The sequence below is a fragment of the Vigna umbellata genome, chromosome 7 (assembly GCF_029865625.1).
Source record: "Vigna umbellata cultivar VRB3 chromosome 7, Vumbellata_1.0, whole genome shotgun sequence".
Lineage (NCBI taxonomy): Eukaryota > Viridiplantae > Streptophyta > Magnoliopsida > Fabales > Fabaceae > Vigna > Vigna umbellata.
The window spans coordinates 22,500,806-22,507,317 of NC_142171.1; positions in this window are offsets into that span (position 1 = coordinate 22,500,806).

Below are 6,512 nucleotides of genomic sequence, written 5' to 3' on the forward strand. Positions count from 1 at the left end.
AGACCTTCTGGTATCCAAACAGCAAGCTCATCTGAATTGGCAAAGGCCGACAGTCTAAGGTTTGATGAAGCAAAGAAGAACAAGCCATGAGCAGGGGATCCATTGAGGTAATGAAAGATTCTTTGAGCAGCATTGTAATAAGTATCAAGAGGTTTGCATAGAAATTGGCTGAGTTGTTGTACACATAATCAATATCTTGCTTGATGATGGTGAGGTGCAAAAGTTTGCCAACTAACTACCAGTAACCAGCAGCATTAGATAAAAGTTGTCCATGATTTGCCATAAGTTTAATAGAAGGATCAGAAGGAGTGTTAGTAGGTTTAGAACCAATCAAACCACTGTCATCGAGAAGTTCAAGAATATATTTTCTCTTATTCATGTGAATTCCAGATTTGGACCTTGTAATTTCAAGACCGAGAAAGTATCTTAAAGATCCTAGGTCTTTGATTTTAAATTTGGTATCTAAGATGTGCTTAAGATGATTAATTTCTGCCATATTATTGCTAATTAAAACAATATCATCCACCTAAACAAATAATGCAGTAAAAGAAGTAGAAGCAGATTTGACAAACAAAGCTTGATCTGCAGAAGATTATTCGTAATTAAGAGAAAGAAGAGTAGCAGATAAGGTACTATGCCATTGTCAACAAAGGGGAAGTAAACTAGGAGGAGGGACAAGATGAATTGGCAAAAGCTAGGCTTTTAGATGATGACATTTTCCTGGGTAAAGTTATAGATAAGCCTAGTAAATTCATGAAGGGACAGATAAAGAGGACAAGGATGTTTTTTGATGAGGCAGAGAAAGGAGTTGCAGAGCTAAACCCTGCTAGCAGGTGGCCAGTGTGGGCATCCACAAAGTCAGTTCAACTAACATGCACACTAACTACAACAAAATCTATCTAAGGGTAATATAAAAATTCACTAAGTTGTCTAAAACAGTTTTTAATGTTCATCTAACACAACTAAGAAGTACTTCTTTTGGTGAAATTCAAATCAAATTTAGAATGAAAAGCCAAACAATTTAAACTACAACTAAACTAAGTGAGTGAAATCTATCAATTTAAGACACTACACTAATAATGGTCTAAAAACAACTAATTAGCACAGGAAGTGTTGATTCAAGATATACTAAAGTAGTATATATGACCTTTTATCACATTTCAATAACAGCCAATGAAAACAAATCGCAATCTAAGAAATTCAGACTTACCAAGTGCAGAAGGCAATTGCAGCACGAGCTTATCTCTTCCACTTCCAAGAAACCAACCTAGGGTTTCCAAAATTGCAATTTCAAACCGCCAAACAACAACGACCAAAAATAGGTCAATGTAACAACACCCAGAGAAAAGAAAACTGAAATAAACCTCAAATCTAAGCGATTCAAACTTACCACGAGTAGGAGGCAACTACAACTCGAGCTTCCAGTTCGAAGAAACCAACCTAGGGTTTCCAAAGTCGCGATATCAAACCTCCAAACAGTAATGACCAAAAATAGGTCAATGTAACAACAAAAAGAGAAAATGAAAATAGAAATTAACCTCAAAGCTTGGCTTACTCACCGCGTTCGACAGATGAAATCTGAATCCACACAACTCGCGATGGCAAAACACACGACCAAACACTGATGCGGAAGAAAGGAGTCGAAGACAGAGAGGGAGAACAGAAGAGGTGCGGGACTGACAGTGAAGAAGTTCAGTGCAGAAGAGGTGCGAGAATGAAGGTTCGCGAAGAGGGAGAGGTTCGGGAATGAAAGTTCAGTGCAGAAAGTTTTAATTCGAGAATGTATTTTTTTCGAGAGTGAGAGGGGGGAAATTTTTTTCAATTAAATTTTTAATTCTTTTTTTCCAACAGCCGTATATAATATCAGTACGTAAACTTTTGTCAGTGATGGACAAATTTATGATCACCAAAATATGATGTCACAAACTTGTTTCACAATCGGCAAGTATGACCGAATCGTTCAAGTAATAAACTTGGTAAGACCAAGTATCGTTCTTCCCAAAGGACTTACGGCCTAGTTTAGTTATGTGATTTGTTGATTAGCTAGGACTTACAAACGAAATATTTGGATTTTAATATGCAAGACAGAAAATAAACATGTATGCATGAAGTTTGATCAATGGCAAAGACAAAAGATAAACACTTTCAATGAAATATATGAATGAATATGTTGTTGGGGGTCAATTTCATCTCATCCACTCTCATATATTTTAGGAATTCAACATTCAAATCATCATTGTTAATGCCACTCTCTAAAGTACCATTCTAGATGGCTTCTCCCTAATCACGAGTTCATACAATTCCTAGCATTCCTAATGATTAGTTCATAAGTGCAGGAGCTTAACGACAACCAATATAATATTGGGAGAAATTCCCCGGATCTAGACTTCCCCGTATGTGCCCATATCGACAAAACCAATAATCATGCATCGAATGAGTTAAACCATGCAAGCATTAAGCAAAGAGGAAAAACCCTAACTAATGATGAAAGAAAGCATAAGTCTTAATTAAAAGATGCAAGCATAAATTCCATATATGAGAGCTTCAAGAGATTACATTGATTCCCCAACAAACATACAAGGTTTAGTTCACCATATTCATGGTAAACCTAGATGAACAATGAAAGAATAAACCCTAAAAAGGTGAAGAGGTAGCCTGAGCATCCAAGATCCTCCTTCAAAGGGGTGGAAGAGAGAGTGTTTGCCTCGTTTCTGCCAAAGATACTAATTCTAGGACGTGCAAGCCCTTATATACTAATCTAGAGTTACAAAAGATTACAAAAGCCCAAGCCCAAAAAGTGCCGCTCAGCGGTAAATACCGCTCAGCGGTAACTGCGCTTCACTTTTCTTCCCCTCAGCGGCCAGTTTGCCCCTCAGCGGACCTCCCGTGACCTCCTGAGTGCCGCTCAGCGGTAAAATGCCGCTGAGCGGTGCCTTCGGCTTCTCCTTTTGCACTCTTTGATTGTCTTTTCTAATGTCATCTCTCTCCTTCTTCACTTCTTTCACCAAATTCACCTTAAAACCTGCACAAAAACACTTAAATCAAGCATAAACCTGTCCAGCTCTCTTATTTCTGAAAATATAGATAAAAGCATGAATTCAAGCTAGTTTTTAAGTCTAAAGGTTGCTTTTAATATCAATTTTAAGCATGAAAATAACAGTTTTTCAACTGTTATCACAACCCCAAACTTAGAACTTTGCTTGTCCTCAAGCAAACAAAATGTAACTCAATCTCCAACCAATTCATATGATGGTTCACTCATTCAAAAATTCTCTTTTTCAAGATAAGTAATAACTTCACTCAAACTTATGACCAAGAGTTCAATCAAGATGTGCACATGCTTTAGTGTTCACAAAGTCATTTAAGTTCCAACAAATGCTATTTTTCATGAATGATCAATCAATTAAGCATGAATGTTCATGTGCTTATGGAATATTTCCTCACTAGGTAAAGTGTTTCACTCAACACACAAGTGTATAAGAGGTAAAGTGTTTCACTCATTCACTCCACTATCACAATGTCACATGAATCAACTTTGCCTTTCATTTTACCACAATCAAAAACATTCACAAGCATGCATCATCACAAGGACTTTTCAATGGCTTATAATGTGGCTGGGCTAACAAGAAAATTGGTTTTTCTGGATCACAAAATCCTTGAGTTAAGAGAATCATAACAACACAATCATTCTTATTCATTCCCAACTTTTGTTTGCCTTTTCATTTGCATTGAGCTTTGCTTCTTTTTCTTTTCTTATCTTTTTCTTTGCATATTCTTACTTTTTAGCTCTTAGCTCAATGCTTTTCCTTTTTCATGTTTTCCCAACAACCCCAAACTTGAACATTTAACAATACCACACAAGATCTTCTACTTAACTCAAGGTAAAGATTTTCAATCAAGGGTTTTCAGTGTATATTCAAGGCTAAGGGTTCAAAGGATAGAACACAGAGTGTTCTCTTTTAGTAGGCTAACTTTATGAATTTGGCCAATAAAAAGGGTTCCAACAAACGGCCTTGATCACATGATGCAAAACAAGCAATTGATTCAATCATAGAAAACCTGGGCAAAGTCATTCAAGCTTCCAAAGTAATAGCATTCAACAATAACAACTCTGGAGCTCAAAACCTCACATATAAGCTCATTCACATTTGACATACACATCCTGCTTAATTTAACAATCACAATCATAATATCATGCATTTGTTCACAAAGCTTGTGAATCACCTGTATAAGCATTTTAATGTGCACATCATCTCAACATCAATCAATCAATAAGCATCATCAAGCATTACTTATCACACAATCACAGTTAATAGCAAACCATCATAATAAACCAGGTGTTCAATAAAGTACATCAACCCTAATCTAAAAACAAAAACAAATAAGTTCAGAAAACTTAAACCAACAAAAAGCATAAGCATATGATAGCATTCATCAGTAAATGCTATCTCAGCTCCTCCTCAATCTGAGCTATCATCTGTATCCTCCTCTTCTTGGATCTTATAGTCTTGATTCCTTTTGCCCGATGAGGAGGCCATCCCTGCATCAAACATAATTCACAAAACCAAAAGATACATTGTTAAGCATTAGTAAACCATAATGAAGAAATCAGACCCTTCAATGATGCTCTCTCCCAACCCCAAACTTAGATGGAAAACTAGTGAGCAAGTGAGTGGAAGGGAGATTTTCTAAAGAGGGATGAGGGAAAAGTTGTAGAGAACCTTTGAAAAGGTATGTAGGAGTGTGTGTGCAGAGAAGAGCCTGAAAATAAAAGCATTTGCGCAGCTTAGGGTATAAAAATACTCTAATGGGCTCGGGTCCCGCTAAGGGGCAACCAAAGCCCAATCTGCGAGAGTACCGCTCAGTGGTAAGTTGCCGCTCAGCGGCACTTTCGTGATGTGCTCTTCTCCTTATTTTCTTAACCTACGTGCCTCCTAGACATGCCCCTCACTGGTTCCCTGCAATTCAATGTTTAAAATACTTATGCAAACCCTAACTAAAATAAAACAAACAAAAACAATCAATCAACTGGGTTGCCTCCCAGGTAGCGCTTGTTTAACGTCACGAGCCTGACCCAAAATCCACCAACACCCATCAGTAGGTGTTTCAGACTTACCAACACCCATCAGTAGGTGTTACAGACTTACCATCACCCATCAGTAGGTGCAAAATTTTCTCACCAACACCCATCAGTAGGTGTTACAAACTTAGTATCCTTCAGTAGATACTTAACCACCTAGCATCCTTCAGTAGATGCTGTATCCAACAAAATATTTACAAAATAATGTCCACAAATTAAAAGTTACAAGACCAAATCAAAAGTTTTTAAATCCACCAGGTTGCCTCCCAGCAAGCGCTCTTTTAACGTCATTAGCTTGACCCAGTAAAGCTCAAGTTCCTTCTTCTTTTTCTTCTTTCTACTGAACTTCTTCAGAAATTTGATCAAACCAGGAACCTGTTGCAGTGTCTCAATCATAGGAACTTTAATCTCCAATTTCTTGAAGATTTCCATAAAGCACTCAAATTCCTTCTTCCTATGATACTTCTTTGGATGGGGACGAGGTTTTTCATATGATTCTTTATTTTTTTCTCTCGTCCTCTTTCTCTTTTCTCTCACTTTCTTTTTTTCTTTTCTTTTTCTACTCACCCTCTCAATCTTCACACAAATTTTCTCTTCTTCTTTCTCTCTTCTCTCTCTTTTCTCTCTTCTTTTTCCAACTCAACTTTTTCAACATTTACACTCACTAGCTCTTGACACTCTCCCCTGGGGTTAACCTCAGTATTAGCCCCAAAATCCGTGTCAGGCCTTTCTTCCAACTGCTTGGTAATCTGCCCCATTTGAATCTTCAAGTTCTTAATAGCAGCTTCAGTGCTCTTTTGAGAAGATTCAGTTTTCTGTATAAATTGCTGAAGAGTTTCTTCCAACCTTATTGATCTTTCATTAAGTATAGAAATTTGTTGCCATAAGGTTGGTTGTTGTTGTTGCTTGTTAAATTGCCCAGTTTGTCCAGCTTGCCCACTTTGTCTTTGACCAACACTTGGGTGTGGTTTCCACCCTTCATTGAAATTCTCCTGACTGTATGGAAATTGATTGGCCATGAAGTTAACATCCTCTAAATCTTCTGCTGGACAGGCGCATTGACCATTGATATGATCACCTCCACATAATTCACACAACTGTGATTGAACCTGTGCAACAGTCTTTAACTCTTTTGGCAGTTGTTCAAGTATCTTTGTGAGATTCTCCAATTGTTGAGTTATTAACTTGTTCTGAGCTATCAAGGCATATTTGGATTGCAACTGTAGAACTCCTTTTTGTTGAATAGGAGCTCCTCTTTCACTGTTCCACTTATTGTCATTAGTAGTCATGTTTTCAATTTATTTTTGTGGCTTCCTCTGGAGTCTTCCATTTGATATTGCCTCCAGCTGAGGCGTCAAGCATCATCATGGTTTGTGAACCAAGACCTCCAAGGAAGATTAGGACTACTTCTCCTTCGTTAAATGCATGCGTG